The 18,159-nt window shown below is 68.4% G+C and overlaps 1 protein-coding gene across 9 annotated transcripts in view; it reads left to right on the top strand.

Annotated features, from left to right (window-relative positions):
• CBFA2T3 (CBFA2/RUNX1 partner transcriptional co-repressor 3) overlaps window positions 1-18,159 on the top strand; it is a 54,382-nt gene that overhangs the window by 6,981 nt on the left and 29,242 nt on the right. The window contains exon 1 of one of the 9 annotated variants that reach the window (XM_089320564.1): window positions 3,787-3,931. The exons of 7 other annotated variants lie outside the window; for them this stretch is intronic. The gene's annotated coding sequence lies outside the window, so the exon portion shown is untranslated. Of the gene's footprint in view, window positions 1-3,786; window positions 3,932-4,009; window positions 4,838-18,159 lie in introns of those variants that run through there. One more of the 9 variants, XM_089320563.1, reaches the window with a different exon arrangement.

Raw genomic sequence — 18,159 nt, 5'->3', positions numbered from 1 at the left:
AGCCCAGCACCCACCTGTGTCCCCTCTGTCCCTTGGAGGCCCCAGCACCCACCTGTGTCCCCTCTGTCCCTTGGAGGCCCCAGCACCCACCTGCGTCCCCTCTGTCCCTTGGAGGCCCCAGCGCCCACCTGCGTCCCCTCTGTCCCCTGGGAGGCCCCAGCGCCTACCTGTGTCCCCTCTGTCCCCGGGAGGCCCCAGCACCCACCTGCGTCCCCTCTGTCCCCTGGGAGGCCCCAGCGCCTACCTGTGTCCCCTCTGTCCCCGGGAGGCCCCAGTACCCACCTGCGTCCCCTCTGTCCCTGGGAGGCCCCATGATGGAGGCCGAGGGGGTATGCATGCATCTGTGGGCTGGGGGTTGCGTCAGGAGCGGGCACTGCACCAGGCAGAGCATGAGGGCTTGGTCTCACATCGCAGGGCAGCTGGAGGCTGCCACAGGGTCACGGGCCCTGTGCTGGGGCCTCGGACCCCTGGAGCAGGCGGGGACGGCAGTGAGCAGGCAGCTGGCACAGACACCACCCGGCCCAGCCCCCGTCTGTGGCCTCCCAGGGACACAGATGTGGTCCCTGCAGCCGCTGGCAGCCCTGACTGCTGACCGGACCCGCACACACTCTGATCTTCTCCCGAGGCCTCCCTGGCCCCGGAGCCGTGTCCGTCTGCTCACCGGCCTGAGACCCTGCTGGACTCGCACCAGGCGCTGGGAAGGGCCGAGCAGTGGCTGTGGGTGGGCTCTGGAGCCGCCTCTAACCCCTCATCGTTAAATCGGTGCTGTGAACCGAGACAGACCCCTGGGGCGTGAGTCTTAGAGAGTAAATTGCCAATCGATTTTTATGCTCTGGATAACAACCGCGAAAATGCCGCGAGAAGATAAATTCCCAGTGAGTGTGGGCAGAGGCCCGCCCTGTGCCCCGCAGCCTCTGGGGGTCCTCGGGGCTGAGATGTTGGGGGCCTTCCCTCTTGACTTGGTCTAGGATCCTGCAGGACAACTGGGGATGAGGGGCTGTGTCCAGTGCCGGCCAGGTCACCCAGGCCACGGCCCACCGCTCCCCCAGCACCTCCCGCCTGCTTCCCCTGCAGCCTGGGGGCAAGGGCTGCCCTCCTGGGCCTCCCTCCTGCGAACGCCCCATGTGGACGGCTGGCACAGACACGGGGTGGGGGTTGGGAGCTGACAGGGCAGCCCACCCCCCACCAGGGCGGGGAAGGGAGCGCAGCCCCCCCCCCCTGGGAGCCACCTGCAGAAACAGGACTGTCCCCACTGCAGAAAGACCTGGCCCTGCATAGCCTTTGCTCGGCCCACACTGCCCCCAGGCTGCTCTGCCGGGCCCAGAGCCAGGATTTCCGCGGCCTGGCTCCGTGCACACAGAACCAGACGCGGCACTCTCCATGGCCAGCCTCTCTGGCTCATCCCGGGGGCTCCTAACCCAGGCTCTGACAAGCACAGCAGGAACTAGGGGGTGGGGCCCTCAGGCCCTTTCCCACCCAGGTGGGAGGGAGCCCCAAAGGGGACTGGTCTGGCCGCCCCTCCCACAGGCTCCGCCCACCAGCCTTGGCCTACAAATCCCAGAGCCCAGCCCCTCCCACCCCGGCCAGGGGCTCTGAGGGAGGACAGCTCTGTCTTTGCCGGCTCCATCCCTCCCTGCCCTACTGCCCTGCGCCTGGCCAGGGCCTCCTGGGTCCTGCCCATGTCCACATGGGACACAGGAGATGGCTCAAGGACCTGGGCCCTGCCACCCACGTGAGACACCCGGTTACCGGCCTGGGCTGTCATGGGCGTTTGGGGAGTGAACCAGCAGATGGGAGACAGCTGTTTCAAATGAAATAAAAATCAATCAATACATTTTTAAAAGATTTGTTTACCTGAAACGCAGAGTTACAGAGAGATCTTGCACCCACTAGTTCACTCCCCAGATGGTTGCAATGACCAGGGCTGAAGCCAGGAGTTCCATCCGGGTCTCCCCCATGTGTGCAGGGACCCACGCACCCAGGCTATCCTCCACCGCTTTCCCAGGCCACGTGGAGCAGCCGGGACAGCACTGCACCGTGGGACGCCGGTGTCACCAGTGCACCGCTGCACTGGCCCCAACACACAAAAATGTTTAAACGAGCGTCTGGCAGAAGGGATTACACCCTGGAAGTCCTCCGGCTCCATCCATCCATCCCTCCGGCCCCCCAGGCCCTGGCGACCCCTGGCCTTTTGTGTGCCTTCCTGGGTTTGCCTTCTCCTGGGTGTGAGAGTGATGAGCCGCCCCACGCGTCTCCCTGGCCCCTGCGCTGTGCTGTGTCACCCTGAGATTCCTGCAGGCTCTGCCTGGGGACAGCTGGGTTCCATGCTGAGTGACGCTTCCTGGTCTTGGTCCTCGCTGAGGGACGCCGCCGCGGTGTGCAGTGCGGGGTCTGCCTCTTCCTGGGCCGGGTGATGTCTCACGGTCCGGTTTTCAGCACTCTCGGTACTTCTTGGGCTCCAACACTTTGCAAGGCAGGTGTTTGGGAAACACTTGCTCCCGGCCTGCGGCTTTTCTTCCTGTCGTGCTGCTCCGGGTCCCGGTGCCGGGCAGCTCCTCACGTGGTGTGCGTAGCAGTGGATGGCAGCGGCTGTCACGTCACTGTGGCGTCCAGAACCCGCCGGTTGCCTTTCGGTCATAAAGTGGCGTGGGTGGCAGTGTCGCACTCCCGACAGCTCCGTCAATGGGAAACGTGTGATGGTCACGGGGGCGGCCTGGACTCCTGGGCTCACAGTACAAAGGGAGCTGGTGGCCAGCTCCCCGGCAGGCCGTGGGGGCCACGAGGGACACGGCAGGGGGCAGTGGGATTGTGCAGGCACAGCGGCCAACCCCAGAAGGAAGCCGCCCGCCACGGCCTCCTGCCATTCAGGGGCCCTGGGGGTTGACGCGGTGGCTATGGTGTGTTTTCCGGGCCCCTCACTCGCCCCGGGGTGTCCTGGGCTGGTAGCCGTGGCTCCTTGAACACCACAGGCCTGAGGCTGAGACAACCAAGGAGGGATGTGCCCGGCGCTGGTGTGTCCGGCGCTGGGCCATGGCTGCGGAGCCCCAGGCCGGTCCCAGCCACCCCTGCCCAGTGAGCCAGTGGCCCCAGGGCGTGTCGGGCTCCCAGCTGATGCTGGAGCAGTGGCAGGCGGCAGGGCTGTGTGGCCTCCACAAGGCAGAGCTGGGATGGAGGCATCTTGGGTCCCAGGCAGCGTCTAACTGTCCCATTTCGGCGGAACATAAAATAACAGCCACGGGGGATGGGGGGTGCGGGAGGCCCCGCCTTCCCCATGGGGCTGAGCACAGGTGCGGGAGGAGTTAGGATTCCCACGGCAAGGCCGCCCCGTGCTGGTGACTGCAGCTCCGCCCAGGGCCCCTAGTCCACTCCATCCCCTTCCCGGGGCGAGTGCCTGGGCCTGGAAAGACCTGGGACAAGGGGGGTGCCCCGCAGAGCCCGCACTGGGGGCTTGGGGACCCCCGGGGCACACACAGATTCGCCACCACACACGCCCAGCCAAGCCTGCGGGCCGGCCACCCTGGGAACCGTGCGCGTGAGCGGAGGGGCAGCAGCGAGCCCGCGCGGGCTGGACTCGGGGAGAGAGGCCAGCGGGTAGGAGTCGGGCGGGGCGGCCGGGCCGGGCATTCCTGCAGGTTGGCAGGAAGATGAGCAGCATGCAAATAGATGCAAAGCAGATGCAAATGAACGGGCCAGGGGGCCGGCGCGGAGCGAGGAACCCCGCCCGCCCCGCGCTTCCCGCCCCGGCGCTGGGGCTCCAGGCGGAACCGCGGCGGGGCGAGCGCGCCCCCTGCCGGCCGAGCGCGGAGGTGGCCCCGGGCCCGGGGCCTGCGCCGGGGAGGGGGGCGCGCGGGCGGGGGAGGGGCGCGCTCGCCCCCCGGATCAGACGCCGCTGCTCCGAGGGCGGCGAGGCCGCGGCGCCGACGGCTCCGAGGTGGGTGTGCGTGGCGAGGAGGGGCGCACGGCCGCGGCCCCCGCCCGCCCCCCCGTGCAGGGCGCGGCCTGCCCGGCGAGGCGAGGAGGGGTGGGCGCAGCGCGGGGCCCACCCCCACGGACCCGCGCGCCTGGCGCGGTGGGCACGGCGCGCTCCGGCCGTGTGCTCGCTGCTCCACGGACCCCACGCCCCGCAGCGCCGGGCTCTCCCGCTGCGCACGGCCCGGGCGCCCCCGTCCCGCTTCCTCACTCCGGCCCCGGCCGCTTCCCAGGGCTCCGGCCCGGTGCGCACGGCGCGTCCGGGTGGCGGGGGCTGCGGCGGGCGGAGCCGCTCTCCGCGACAGCCCGCACCGAGCGCGGGCGCCTCTCCCGCGGCCGGCGCCCCGGGGCGGAGCCCAGCGCGATGGGCGCCGAGCGGGAGGCAGGTGGCGCAGCGGCGGCGGCGGCGGGGGGCAGGGGGCGGAGGCGGAGCGCGCGGGGCGGGGGCCGCGGGGCCCCGTGAGACTCGGGCGAGCGCGCCGCACCGGAGCCCGGCGCCCGCGAGCCGAAGGCGCGGCCTCCCGGAGCCCGCCCGGGGCGGCGTGCGCGCTTTGTTCCCGCGCGGGCGGCCCGAGCCGAGCCCGGGCATGGCCCCGGCGGCCGCCCCGCGCGCCCGGGCCCCGCCGCGCGCCTGAGCCGGGCGCAGCCAGCGCGCCGACCGCCCCGCGTCGCGGCGGTGGGGACGGAGCTCTGAGAAAGAAGCCGCCGCGGGAACCCGGCTGCGAGTGCGCGGCCGCCCGCCGGACCTCCGCACCGCCCGCGCTGCGGGCCCCGGCCCCCACTTGACAAAGTTGGCGCCCGCGGCGGGGTGCAGCCGCGCCCCCGGAGTGGCGGAGCCGGACCTGCTCCCAGCGTCGTGGAACTTGAGGTGGGAGCTGCGTGCGACGGCGAGGCGTCCTGCCTGCGGGTGGCCCCGGGGTGCCCGGGTTCCCCAGTAGGGGCCCCGCGGGGGGACGGGAGCCGGGGGCCTGGGGGGACCGGGTCTGGAGCTGCCCCGGCGGCCCTGGCTTGGCTCCCGGAGTCGCCGGCAGGGCCCTGCTGGCTCCAGGGGCGCTCCCCCAGCTCCTGCTCTCAGCCGCGGGGAAGGTCCATCTGCCGGGCAGGCGGGCGCCGGGCTGTGGGAACGGCGGGGAGGGGCGCGCACGCTGCTGCTCAGGCACAGATGGCCGGAGGTTCGGCCCTGGACCGCGGCTTGGGGTAGCAGAAGGCAGCCGGCTGGCGGCGCGGCTCGGCGCCCGGCGCTCCTCCCACCCGGGGAACTCCGGGGCTGCGGGGTGGGCAGCCTGATGGGGAGACCCCCGCGCCCGCAGCAGAACTGCCCATGCCCTGTGGGCCGAGGCCGGGGCCCTCACAGCCGGTGGGAAAATGTTTCTTTTGAAAACGCACTGGATTCAGGGTTGAGCCAAGTGGCCGGAGCCCCAGGGCTCTGACCCCCGGCCAGGATGTCCCCTCATTATGTCCTGCGGGGCGTGTGCTTCCTCCTCTGGACCCGGCTCCTGCTTGGCTGGACGCAGGGTGGGGGCGGCGGTCCCGTGCAAGTTGCCTCCAGGTTTGAGAAACTTGTGGAGGCTGGGAGGCCCCTGCCCCAAGCATGGGCGCTGAGCTGGACGGTCCAGCCTCACTGGCTGGGCGCTCGAGGCCACCACGGGACTGGCCGGACAGCCCCGGGGTAGTTCCCGGGCGTGCTCAGAGAGGGCTGGCTCCGGGAGCCTCTCCGACACACGCCCCATCCCGTGGCGGACGCCAGAACACACAGCTGGCCCCACAGGCCCCAGGGCCGCTGGCTGGCACCTCCCACCCTGAAAGAGCCGGGCTGCTGTGCCAGGCGGCGGCCCCTCCCTGCTGGAGGGCGCAGGGAGAACAGATGTGGCCTGGGGAGCAGCCGGGAGCCGGCGGGCGCTGGGCGGAGCGTGGCCCACGGAACCCGCCCGTCCCAGGAGGCGCTGTGTGTGTTACTGGGGGAGAAGGGAGGGCACGGGGCAGCACCGGCGCTCCTGTGAAGCCGGGGCTGGGAGTGTGGGGTTTCCCCAGGCCCCCGCCGGTCCCCGGGGCCCCCCAGCCGCTCCTGTGTCGCCGTGCGAGCCCCGTAATTGAGTTACCACCTCCAGGAACCTCTGCCATTCAGCTCCACGTATTTTTATTTCTGCATGGCTGGAAGAAATTAATTTTCCTTCCTACGCAGCGCTCTGCAGACGACGGCTGGCCGGGTCGCCGAGCCCCGGGGTCCGTGCGCGGCAGGCGGGGAGGGCGCGTCCCTGCTTCAGCCCCAAAGCATCGTGGCAACGCCCAGCTGCCCCCAGGCCCCATGCATCCTCTGCCCCCAGAGTGTCAAAGGGCCACGGCCGAGCTCGGCTAGCGGCGCCCTGGGTGGGAGCGTGGGTGTTTCCAGGGGCGGCTCTGTCCTGGCCGCCGCCTCCTGCGATTCTTCCGCCCGCTGTGCGGCACCGGCCTTGGCCAGGTCTGTCCCTGTGTCTCTGAGCGGCTCGCACAGCCGGACGCTGCGTTTGGCACCTACACTTGCTGCCTGAGTCAGTGACCTCCTGTGCAGGTGCCCAGAGACGGACAGATGCGCACAGGGGCGGGGGCTGTAACCCTGGCCCCAGCCCCCCGTGCATGGTCCACCCTCTGCTGTACCCTGTCCATCGTGTCCCTCAGGAAGGCGGGGCCCACGGGAGTCAGGGGCAGGGAGGAAGAGCTTGACCTGTGCCCCGTCTGGAAGCCAGCCTCGTCCCTGTTCCCCCTATGCTGGGCTGGTGGGGACTGCTGTCAGGACCCTCGCGATGCCCCCAGGTTGTCAACCAGCTGTTGTCACAGGTGGAGCCTCCCTGCCGGCGTCCGCCATTGGTGGAGGTCCGTGTCTCCGTGGGCAGGGGGAGGGGCGCTGTTTCCCTGGCAGAGGCAAGCCGCCCGGAAAGCGCCTGTCACTCACACCTGCTCTGGCCAGGCGCGGTGCCGTAACACGGCAGGAGCGTGCGCCCGTGCCCGCGCGGCCAGCAGGCTTCAGCCCTGGGGCGCCTCGAGCCGATGCGGGAGCCGCGGCAGGCGGGCACCCATGGCTCCACATCTATCCTCCGGGCCTGCTGGGGCAGGGTGGCTCCTGACCCCCCAGGACAGCTCTGCTCGGAGGCACAACAAGGCGGAGTGCCCCCTTGGTCCGGAATGGGACGGCAGGGTGGAGGGCGGGCGTGCAGGAGGAGCCTGGAGGGCCCTGCTTACCTGAGGAGCCTGCCTCCTAGCCGTGGAGGTGGGGCGGGGGAGGTGTGTGCTGGGGAGCTGGGAGCACTCGGGGCCGGGGCCTGGCCGCCCATGGCGTGCTTCCTGGGGCGGTGGAACAGAAGCTGTGGCTCTGCCGCCTGCGGCCTAGGGGCCTCGGCCAGCTGGAGGTCACTGGGCGGGGAGCCGGGCGGGCGCGGCCATGGCAAGGCAGCCGTCCTCCAGGTCCCTTTCCCGGGTGCTCCCAGCTCCCTGGGGCTGGTTCCCCCACCCCCACCCCCAGGGGCATCTGGCTGCTGTGAGCTCCCGGGGCTGTGGCGGGCGGGGTCTGGGTGGGTGTCCAGGCTCCGGGCTTCTGTTTACTCGGCTGAGAAAAGTCCACAGCCGGGACAGCAGGTGACGGCAGAAGGTGCCGGGGCAGGAGGCCTCCCAGATGTTCCCAGGGTCGAGGCTACAGGGAGGGGCTCCCCCACGGCCTCCAAGCCTGAGCCAGGATGGAGGCGCCGGCCCGTGTCTCTGGGCAGAGAGGCGGGGCTTAGACGTTCCATCCCCCACACCTCTCCCCCCACCCTGCGCTCTGCTTCCTTGCAGAGGGGTCTCCTGGATGTGGCGGGAAACTCTCGGCCTCCCCCGTGGCTGTTTTCCTGGGTGTGGACAGCCCTGGCCCGGGTTTTGTGGCTGCGGGGGACCGGGTTGCCCTGTCCAGCTGTGCAGCTTGGCCTTGACACCTGTTTTTTGCTGGGTGCACCCCTAGGTGTGGGTGGCCAGGTCCCATGGGCCCCGGAGCGTGTGGCAGGCTGAGTGCCCACCTGGCTCCTGGTGCTGCCCGGGAGGCGGCTCAGAGACGGCTACACGTCTGGCGGCCAGCTGTCAACATGTCCAGTCCCACACGCGGCCACTGGTCTCTGCGGCACCTGCTGTCCCGTCCTCACGGACACGTGGCCACTGCTGTCCCTGGGTTCTGTACCTGCTCTCCCTGCGTCTGCCCCCAGGGCCATCTGCAGCGGGGGGTCCACTAAAGGCCAGGCAGGTGACCCTCCTGGAAGGCAGCCAAGGTCCTGTGGGCAGCTTCTTGGACCATGCCACTCCCTCCCCCGCGGGGCTCCGCCTTCCTTCCCCTCACCCAGATGCCCCAGGCCCTGCGCTGCCGCTCTCCTCCCCCCCCCTCCTTGGTGTCTGGCTCAGGCGTGACCCGTGCAGTGACCACCCAGCCTGTCCTGCCTACTGACTCTTGCTGTGTGTCCCCACTGGGCCCCACTGACGGGAAGCCCTGGGTAAACCATGTCCCACAGGGCCAGTGACCGGGCTTGTGAGCTGGGAGAGGGGCTATCCAAGCCGTCCCCTGTGTCCGCCATTCAGCCCTCGGCTGTGACTGCCAGTCTTGCATGTGGAGGGCAGGGGGTCGCACGGGTGGTCGGCTTCTCCCTGCGCAGGCGTTGGCCAGGGCTACCTCCTGCCCATTCCCTGAGCCCATCGCCCCAGTGCCGCAGGCCGGGCCTGGTTGGGCCGCCTCAGGCTGGCTGGCAGCTCAGCCCCACTGTGCACAGGGCACCTGTAGGCCCGCCTCCGGCTGGTGGCCCCGGGTCAGAACATGTGCTCAGGCCAGGTGGCGTCAGGACACTGGACTGGGGCAGTGTCTGCCTGTGCAGGTGGGCCCCTCCCTGGACCCCGCCCCCTCCAGCATCCCCCCGCCCAGCTAGGACGATTCGGGTCATTCTTCTTTTTCTGCCTCCAAACTCAAGAATAATTTAATTCTTTTTTTTTTTTTAAAGATGTATTTATTTATTTGAAAGGCAGGGTGGCAGAGAGACAGGGAGAGCGAGCTTCACCCACTGGTTCACTCCCCAAATGGCCACAGCGGCCAAGGCTGGGCCAAGCTGAAGCCAGGAGCCAGGAGCTCCGTCCAGGTCTCCCACGCGGGTGCAGGGGCCCAAGCCTTCGGGCATCTTCCACTGCCTTCCCAGTGCATGAGGAGGGAGCTGGATTGGAAGTGGAGCAGCCAGGACTCGAACTGGCGTCTGTATGGGATGCCGGCATCTCAGGTGGTGGCTTAACTGCTGCTCAGACCTTCCACGTGTGGCTGGCACAGCCCAGAGCCACAGGGAGCCCAGCTCTGCTTGGGGGCGACTGGGCTGTGTTTGCAGCTGCAGCCCCTCCCTGGGCGAGGCCCAGAGGCCGGCTGGGTGGAGTCGGTGCCCCCTGGAGTGTGCACACCCCCTGTGACCGAGGGCCCCGGGACCTCAGTAGAGCGCAGTACCCGTCACCGCCCCAGCACATCACGGCTGACGCCACATGTCTGGGGAGAGAGGCGAGCAAGGGCGTCGGTGCCGGGGTCTCCCCGAGGCCAGGCACGAGCCCCACGCACCCCATGCCAGGCTCCCCAATGACGTGAGCTGGTGTGGGCCCTGCGGGGAAGGGAGCCACTGGCCGCTGGACAAGCTTCCAGCAGAGGCCCCTGCGCAAAGGCCCTGAGGAGGGGTGCGCCTGGCACCCAGGGGCTTTGTGGGTGGACAGGCAGGAGAGAGGCTGGTGCAGGGACCACTGGGTGGGAGCTGCGGTCAGCAAGCCCTGGGAGGCACGCGTGTTTCCTGTGGGCCTGAGTTGAAGTAGCCGCCGGCCTCCAGGCCCTGGGGTCCTTCCTCACAGACCGACAGGCCAAGGCTCGGGGGGGGGGGGAGGGCTGCGACGCAGGTGTTCGAGGTGAGCCCGGGACAGCCACCGGGGCCCTGGGAGCCCCTGATGGAGGTGGGTGTGTGGGCAGGCTGTCGGGCCAGACCCTGGGGTGGGGCCTCTCTCGTGAGCCAGGGCTCCTTGTGGAAGGAAGCTGAGCCTTGGAGGCCCGGGTGGGCCTCGCCGAGTCCTGGGAGCTGCTCCTTGAGTCGTCCCCACTTCTCGGGCGGACATGGCAAGTCCTCCCAGCACTCACCGGGAGCTGCCCGTAGCAGGGCCATGGCCGGCCGTGTCACTCTGTCCCAGGCCTCTCCCCCGGGAGTCGGGGAGGGCGTGTCCGGGCCGGGGCCGCCCACGTCCCGGGTTGGTGTGCTTGGGTTTGATTCCTGAGTCTCCCTCTGACTCCCGCTTCCGGCTGTGGGCACCTGGGGCGCAGGCAGCAGGCGATGGCTCAAGTCGCGGGGTCCCTGGCGCCCTCATGGGACGCTGGCCTTGGCCTTGGCTGGTGAAGGCGTTTGGAATGACTCAGCGGGTGGGTGTATCCATGCGGTGCAGAACCCCGGCCCTCACCCCAGAGAAGCCCCGCCGAAGCAGGTGCGCTCGGCCTGAGTGAGGGTCCCTTGGCCTCTGCCAGCCTGTTTCCCCCGTGAATGGGAGCCACAGAGCACCCCGCGAAGGCTCTGCCATGGGGGAGGGGCTTCCCTGCGCTGTTTTGACTGCAGCACCGCCCCCCCAGATCCCCCCTGAGGCTCTGAGACCATTTGGTGGAATGAGTCAAAACATCCAGAAGGTTCCGCCGGGGAGGGAGGCGGGGGAGCCGGCTGCTCGCGTGTCTCCCCCAGAGCAGCTGCCACCCGGCTGCGGTGGCACCAGCACGGCACCCGCCCATCTGCCCGCCTGGCACCTCCCCAAGCCCGGGGCGGGGAGAGGCTTGGCCGGGCGGGGACGGACGCTCCGCGGCGGTGGCTTTGGCCCTTCGTTCTGTGGTCAGGGCCTGGTGAGGTTGTATGTCCGGTCGGGCCCGGTGGAGCCGGCGCCCGTGTGCTCTGCCCCCTGCCCCTGCCGCGGCGGGTGCTCTGAGTGGTGACCTGAGTGGCATAGCTGCTGTGGTCCTGGGGGACGGAGGGGCACCTCCCCCGGGCCTGGCTGCGTGGCCTCCGATTGCTTCGCCCACCCCCAGCTTGTTTCTTGGAGTCTGTGGTGCGGAGCCAGCGTCCCTCTGTGTGCCGGCAGCCAGGGCTGGAGCCTGGCCTTGGACGGGCTCTGACCAGGGGGACGGTGGTTTCCCCACAGTGGGGGCTCCTAGGAGCCTCATGCTCACTCACCCTGCAGACACCTGGAGCCCCCCCCCCCCCAGCTCTGAGTGTCCCAGCTGGAGCTGGCCTCAGGCCTGCCCCACCCCCACGCCTGCCCCTGGGGTCTGTGTGCCCGGCTCCTGCCTCTGGCCGCCCCTGGGAGGCTCCCGCTGGGGCCGCCCTGGCACCGCCCTCCACCCGGTCCTGAGCCCTGTCAGAGGACGCCCCGGCCTGGCCCCCGTCCCCAGATGTGCTGCGCGAGGGGGCAGCCAGCTGGAGGCTCCTGCCCTTGACTGCTGCCCGAGCTCACCCTGTGGCCAAGCCGTCTCGTCCCTCAAGCGGGTTCAGAGGCCGCAGAGGGGCGGGCACCGTGAGGCAGGCACGCTGACCCTTGCGGCATCCGAGTGCCTGGTTGGAGTCCTGGCGCCTCCGCTCCGGGCCCAGCTCCCTGCTGTTGCACACCTGGGAGGCAGCTGGTGACGGCTCAGGTACTTGGGCCCCTGCCACCCACGCGGGAGACCCGGATGGAGTTCCGGGCTCCCGGCTTCTGCCCGGCCCAGCCCTGCCTGTGTCAGCGTTTGGGAGTGCGCCGGAGATGGGAGCTGCCTCCCTCCCTGTCTCTGTGTCCCTCTGCGTGTCTTTCTTCTTCCTTTCACATAAAATAAAAGTTGGATAACAAATGAAAAATGAGTGCCTGGGGGGAGGCAGGGGTGGAGCTAGATCAGGAGCAGGCGTGGGGGTGGCGGGAGCCCCGAGCCCTCAGGCCCTCGCTGCAGGGCCCTGAGTTGAGGCGGCGCGCTGAGCCCAGCCGTGCGGAGTGACGTTCCCTGGACAGATCCGATATCGAAGCTGCGGTGTGTGGGCTGCTGCAGTCTCCCTTCACTCATGCCGGGGGGGGGGGGGGGGGGGCTCGGGCCGTCTGGAGGGACGGAGAGAGCCGGGCCCTGAGCAGGCGCAGGCTGGACCCAGGCGGGGCAGACCGCCCGGCTCAGGAGTCGGCCGTGGGCCTCCCGAGCCTCAGCTGCCCCATCTGTGAAGTGGGCAGTCTGTTACTGTCGTGGGACCCGTAGTCTTCTTACAAGGGCCCAGGGCAGAGCTGGGGCCCTGGGAGCGTGGCCTGGCACAGGCCCTGCTGGGCTTCTGTTCTGACATCTGTGGGAGGCCTGGCCAGGGTTCCTGTTCCCGGCGTGAATGTTCGCTCAGCGGGGCAGCAGGTGCAGGAGGAGGGGCCTGGGGGGACGCGGGGAGAGCAGGTGTCATGGGCGCTCACGGCCGGGGGGAGCCTGTGCTCAGGAGACCCCCAGTGCCTCACACTCGGGAGTTCAGCAAACAGAACTGAGCCTTGCCCCCCACCCTGGGGTCGGGCTTAGGCCAAATCTCACACTGCTGTCCAGGGCTCCCTGGGGGCCACCCGGGCCTTCACCCCCCTGGCAAGACAGGAGGAGGCGGGGCTGTAGGAGGCCGGGGGGTGGGGGGTCCGGGGAGGTGGTCGCCGGGCAACCCCGGGTCGGGCCCCTCTGCGGCGCTGCCCTGCCACCCTCACGCGTCAGCCGTTTCCGAGCGGCGGGGAGGCGGCCGGGGAGGATGGGGCTCCCCACTCCCATGGCATCCTTGCTGCTGCCTGCGTGTAATTAACAGAGCAATTAAAAGCAGGATGAGTTAATTGGTATTCATTTATGTGGCAGATGTTTTTAACTGAGGCAGGAAACAGTTTACCTGTTTACGTAAACAATGGCAAAGGGGAGTGGGCGCCGCCCGCCCCTGCAGCCGCGTGCCGGGCTCCCCCGGGACACCCGGGGTTCAGAGGGAGGACGCCCAGCTCCCGGGTCGGTGGCCTCGCCGGCCGATGCTGTCCCGGAAGGGCGAGTGTCCGGCTGGGCTGCAGACCACCCACTGGGGTTGGAGCGCCCAGGCTGGGCAGGTGCTGGGGCCGAGGTCCTGGCAGAACATGGGGGCCCCCTGTGGGCGGCCTCAGGGCCGGGTGGGCCCTCTGTGAGCTGGAATGCGGCTCCTCCTGCCACAGCCGTGCTTCAGGCTCTCAGGGGCCACTGGGAAAGGGGGCAGGGATCAAGGTTCAGCACTGACCGTGGGCCTGGCCACGGCTCGGCCTCAGCTTGGCTGCCGGTGCCTGCCAGGGGAGGGGGCGTTACCACCCCCACATACAGACTGCACGTACAGCCTGCGCTGTGGGGTTGGGGTCCGAGCATGGACTCCCGGGAGGCTGCAGGCACGGGGCCACCGCGACAGGGGACAGCTGTGTGAGGGAGGGGCTCCCCAAGCCTTCTGGGCAGTGGGTGTTTCTCTGCGCCCTGGCTCACTCCCTGGCCCCCGGCCCCCTCTGTGCCTCAGCTTCCCTGGGTGTGAAGTGGGCAGAGTGACAGGTGACACAAGTGACGAGACTTCTATCAGCCATGGGGGGTCTGGCCTGCCTCCCCCACAGGCCAGAGGACCTGGGACCCACACTGCTGTACCCACCGTGAGGACGCCTGGAGGTTCAGGGTGCGGGAGGCCCGGCGGTGCCTGCGGCTCAGTGCCTTGCCCGCTCGCTGCTGACCTGAGTGTGTTGGCCACAGGCCCCTCCCAGGCTCCGGGGGCGCCCCCGCGCAAACCCTCACCAGGAGCACCCCCGGAGCTCAGCCCCGGCCCGGGGGCGGTTCCTCTCCGCTTCGGCTGCGCGGTCACCTGTGGCCAGGCGGGATCTTGTCCCCAGGGGTCTGAGTGCTCCCAGACCCTCATCCTCTGCGGCGTGTGTGCCACGCGTGTGCATCGGGCTGCCAGCCCCGGTCGCTGTCCAGCCAGTGTGTAAGCAGCGAGGTGGCTGAGGTTTTTAAACCAGGGGGATGCGTGGGCATTGGCTCAGCCTGCACGGCGCCTCGTGGCTGGCGGGGCAAATCCAGCCGCAGGCCCAGTGAGCGGCCGGGGTGCAGGAGGGAGGACTTGGTCCCGAGCGTCCCCCGAGCAGTCCAGCGCTGTCCCTGTGCCCAGCCCTGCCCTCGCTTCACAGGAGCGCAGGTGTCTGGTGGGGGGGCGTCGGGCATGGACGGCTCCCCCTGCCCCACACCTGACCTCGGGTGCCTGGGCATGGGGGCCTAACTCGGCGTCCACCGCCCCAGCCTGAACCCCAGATGTCACTCGTTCCACAGCAGTGGCTTACTTAGGTAGCAGCGTGCAGTCAAGTGTCACTCACCCGTCACTCTGCTCAGCAGTGACCTGTCAGTCACCGTCATCTGTCACTCACCCGTCACTCTGCTCAGCAGTGATCTGTCAGTCACCGTCATCTGTCACTCACCCGTCACTCTGCTCAGCAGTGACCTGTCAATCACCGTCATCTGTCACTCACCCGTCACTCTGCTCAGCAGTGACCTGTCAGTCACCGTCATCTGTCACTCACCCGTCACTCTGCTCAGCAGTGATCTGTCAGTCACCGTCATCTGTCACTCAGTCACCTGTCACTCACAGTCATCTGTCACTCTTCTGTCACTCAACAGTCATCTGTCACTCACCCGTCACTCACAGTCATCTTCACTCACCTGTCACAGCTCAGTCATCTGTCACTCACCCGTCACTCTCTGCTCAGCAGTGACCTGTCAGTCACCGTCATCTGTCACTCACCCGTCACTCTGCTCAGCAGTGATCTGTCAGTCACCGTCATCTGTCACTCACCCGTCACTCTGCTCAGCAGTGACCTGTCAATCACCGTCATCTGTCACTCACCCGTCACTCTGCTCAGCAGTGACCTGTCAGTCACCGTCATCTGTCACTCACCCGTCACTCTGCTCAGCAGTGATCTGTCAGTCACCGTCATCTGTCACTCAGTCACCTGTCACTCACAGTCATCTGTCACTCTTCTGTCACTCAACAGTCATCTGTCACTCACCCGTCACTCACAGTCATCTTCACTCACCTGTCACAGCTCAGTCATCTGTCACTCACCCGTCACTCTCTGCTCAGCAGTGACCTGTCAGTCACCGTCATCTGTCACTCTCCCGTCACTCTGCTCAGCAGTGACCTGTCAGTCACAGTCATCTGTCACTCAGTCACCTGTCACTCACAGTCATCTGTCACTCTTCTGTCACTCAACAGTCATCTGTCACTCACCCGTCACTCACAGTCATCTTCACTCACCTGTCACAGCTCAGTCATCTGTCACTCACCCGTCACTCTCTGCTCAGCAGTGATCTGTCAGTCACCCATCACTCTCAGCAGTCACCTGTCACTCAGTCACCTGTCACAGTCATCTGTCACTCACCATCACTGCTCGGCAGTCACCTGTCACTCACCGTCATCTGTCAATCACCCATCACTGCTTGGCAGTCATCTGTCACTCATCTATCACTCACAGTCATCTGTCACTCACCCGTCACAGCTCAGTCATCTGTCACTCACCCGTCACTCTCAGCAGTCTTCTGTCACTCAGCCAGGGTGGGCGTCTGAGAGCCGAGTGTGGGCGGAGTCCTGGCTGTCATGCTTCTGATCCAGCTTCCTGTACGCACACCTGGGGAGCCACAGTGAGGCGCAAGCCCGGGACCCCTGCCGCAGGCGTGGGAGACCCGGGTGGACTCCCGGCTCCTGGCGTTGGCCTGGCCCAGCCCTGGCCGTGGCAGGCACTTCAAGAGTGAACCAGCTGATGGAAAATATTTCTGTCTCTGGTTTCCTGCCTTTCAAATAAAATGAAAATAAATAGTTAAATTAAAGGGAATGGCACAGCAGAGAGAGAAGGCAGCCCATCCTGCCCGCCCCCGCCCAGGAGCTAAAATGTGTGCAGACGTGCCCCCACGACTCCACACACATGTGCACACGTATGTGCACACACAGCCTTGCGTCCAGCTCTCTGGGGGTGCTGCTCCCTCTGCCAGGCCCTGCCAGGCCCTTGGCTCCAGGACCCCGCGTCCCAGCCGGGGGTCTGAGGTGAGTCCTTGGCCGATCTCCACGTAGCCCTCGGGAGTTCCCTGGGCGGACCCCTCTGTGTCTACCCGTGCAGGTGCGGAAGTTGAGGGGGCCCAAGGCCACCCCGCGGTGGACCTGAGCCTGGAGCCGGGCCTGGAGCCCACCATCTCGCTCGGGAGGCAAGTGAATGAAGAGCAGTGGCTCTGGAACTCTGCGGGTGAGGGTCTCGCCAGGGTGACCCCCCACCCACCCTGTGAGCAGACCCCCCACCCTCAGCCCATGCCGGCCCTGCAGAGGAAGAGGGCGGTGCCACCCCTCACCCACCCTGTCCCTTACCTACCCGGCCACCTGGCTGTTTACCCATCCGTCTGTCCACCCACCATCCAGCCATCTGTCCATCATCTCCCCGGCCACTCGCCCACCCCTCACTCTCCCTGTTCCTGCCGCCCCTCCACCCCCACATCTGTCGCTGCTGCTGCTGCACAGTCAGCCCGCTGCAGACGCCCTGCTGGCCCAGTGCCCCGTGTGTGGGGGGGCCCACGTGTGCCCACGCCTCCCAGTGCCCCGTGTAGGGGGGGCCCACGTGTGCCCACGTCCCCCAGTGCCCCGTGTGTGGGGGGGCCCACGTGTGCCCACGCCTCCCAGTGCCCCATGCGTGCGTGGTGGGGGGGCCCATGTGTGCCCACGCCCCCCAGTGCCCCGTGTGTGCGTGGGGGGCCCACGTGTGCCCACGCCCCCCAGTGCCCCATGTGGGGGGGGCCACGTGTGCCCACGCCTCCCAGTGCCCCGTGTGTGTGTGGTGGGGGGGCCCACGTGTGCCCACACCTCCCAGTGCCCCGTGTAGGGGGGGCCCACGTGTGCCCACGTCCCCCAGTGCCCCGTGTGTGCGTGGGGGGGCCCACGTGTGCCCACACCTCCCAGTGCCCCGTGTGTGTGTGGTGGGGGGGGCCCACGTGTGCCCACGCCCCCCAGTGCCCCGTGTGTGCGTGGGGGGGGCACGTGTGCCCACGCCCCCCAGTGCCCCGTGTGTACGTGGGGGGGGCCACGTGTGCCCACGCCCCCCAGTGCGCCAGGCCTGCGCTGGGCGAGCATGTCCACCTCGCAGCCCGCAGCAGGCGGCCCAGATGGCGGGGCTGCCTCCCCCGCGGCCCTCAGGGAGTCGCTGGCAGCGCGGCCTCAGCAGCTGGGCGAGGAATGTGCTTCCTCTGCGGGCCAGCAGGCCCTGGACATCTGGGGCCCATTTGCAGCCTGTGCGGCGCAGGGAAGAGTTTAATTCCAGCCACTTCGAGTTTAATCCCCCCGCCCTCCCCCCCGCCTGTTAACTCCTTGCTCGGCACAGCCTCCTGGAGGAGGGGCTGCTCGGGGCGCAGGGCCAGGGTCCGGCACCTCCGGGCGGCGTCTCTGGCCAGGGCTCGGAGCCCCAGCCCCGTCCCAGGCTCACGCCCGACTCTGCTTCAGAAACACAGGCAGGGGCGCGGCTCTGCCCAGTCCCCGCCGGGAGCCGCCGCGCCCCCCCCCCCGTGGTCCCACTGTTCTCCGTGCGCCTGTGTCCAAGGTGAAGTCTGGGGCTTTGTCACCGACCTTGATGTCCCAGGGGGTCACTTTCTGTGTCAGTGGACGCTGCTCTGTGACGTCACGTTTGCAAGTACATGGATGCCCGAAGCCCGGCACACGGGGGAGGTGACAGACTGACAGCTGTCACCGTGTGCACACACGTGTGCCAACAGGCAGGCTTCCCTGCCTGGTGCCTGCCCTGCCCCCCGCGCCTCCCTCCTGCCGGTCGCCTCTGCCCAGAGCGGCCGCTGTGCCTGGTTTTGGGGTCTCTGTGCATGAGTGATCTCAGACGCCACGGGGGCCAGGACTGTGCCGCGGCCGAGGCTGCTTCGCTCCCCAAATGCCCACAGGCACCGGGAAATCCGTCCAGGTCTCCCACATGGGTGCCAGGGGCCCTAGTACTTGAACCATCGCCTGCGGCCCCCTGGACGCGTTAGCAGGGAGGGGGACTTGGGAGCAGAGCCAGGACTTGAACCCGGCACTCTGACGGGGGAGGCGGCGTCAGACACTGCCTGCGTCCCTTCAGCTCTTGGGGGCTGTCAGTCACCGTCCGGCTCTGCTGGTCTAGAGT

The sequence above is a fragment of the Oryctolagus cuniculus genome, chromosome 18, assembly GCF_051225735.1.
Source record: "Oryctolagus cuniculus isolate XC-2025 breed Fujian yellow rabbit chromosome 18, ASM5122573v1, whole genome shotgun sequence".
NCBI lineage: Eukaryota > Metazoa > Chordata > Mammalia > Lagomorpha > Leporidae > Oryctolagus > Oryctolagus cuniculus.
Note: the sequence above shows the minus strand (reverse complement) of the source record. Positions and strands in the feature narration are given on the sequence as shown.